This window comes from Austrofundulus limnaeus, unplaced genomic scaffold (assembly GCF_001266775.1).
Source record: "Austrofundulus limnaeus strain Quisiro unplaced genomic scaffold, Austrofundulus_limnaeus-1.0 Scaffold71, whole genome shotgun sequence".
Lineage (NCBI taxonomy): Eukaryota > Metazoa > Chordata > Actinopteri > Cyprinodontiformes > Rivulidae > Austrofundulus > Austrofundulus limnaeus.
In genome coordinates this window covers 540,097-540,600 of record NW_013952473.1, presented here as the reverse complement: position 1 = coordinate 540,600, position 504 = coordinate 540,097, and positions in this window count along the sequence as shown.

Sequence of the window (504 nt, the reverse complement as noted above, 5' to 3'; positions counted from 1 at the left end):
CAAGAACTCAAGGAGGTCAAAAAGAACAGAAGAAGGACTGAGGAGAACCAGAAAGCATGTGGAATAATGCATTACAGCATGTTCAACTGAAATCTGGGCTGATGTGAGCTTGAGGCAGACCAGGAGATGAAAAACAGCAGAGCTAAATGAAAACAGGTGCAGGTGTGAGTCGGTGCAGCAGGACTGAGGAGCAGAGACTTACTGGGACAAAGAGTCGAACTAAAACTAAACACTGTGCTTTCTGTTAACTCAGCAGCTCGTTATTTTTCGTTTTGTTCTCTCATATTTTGGTGGGAAGCATAAACTAGAACACATGTCAAACTCAAGGACCGYAGGCCAAATGTGGCCCACAGCACCATTTTACCTGGCCCAGGGACCTTTTTGGGTAGAGTTTGCATGTTCTCTCTGTGCATTTGTGGGTTCTCTCTGGGCGATCTGGCTTCCTCCCACACACCAAAAACATGACTGTTAGGTTAACTGATAACTCTACATTTATATATATAT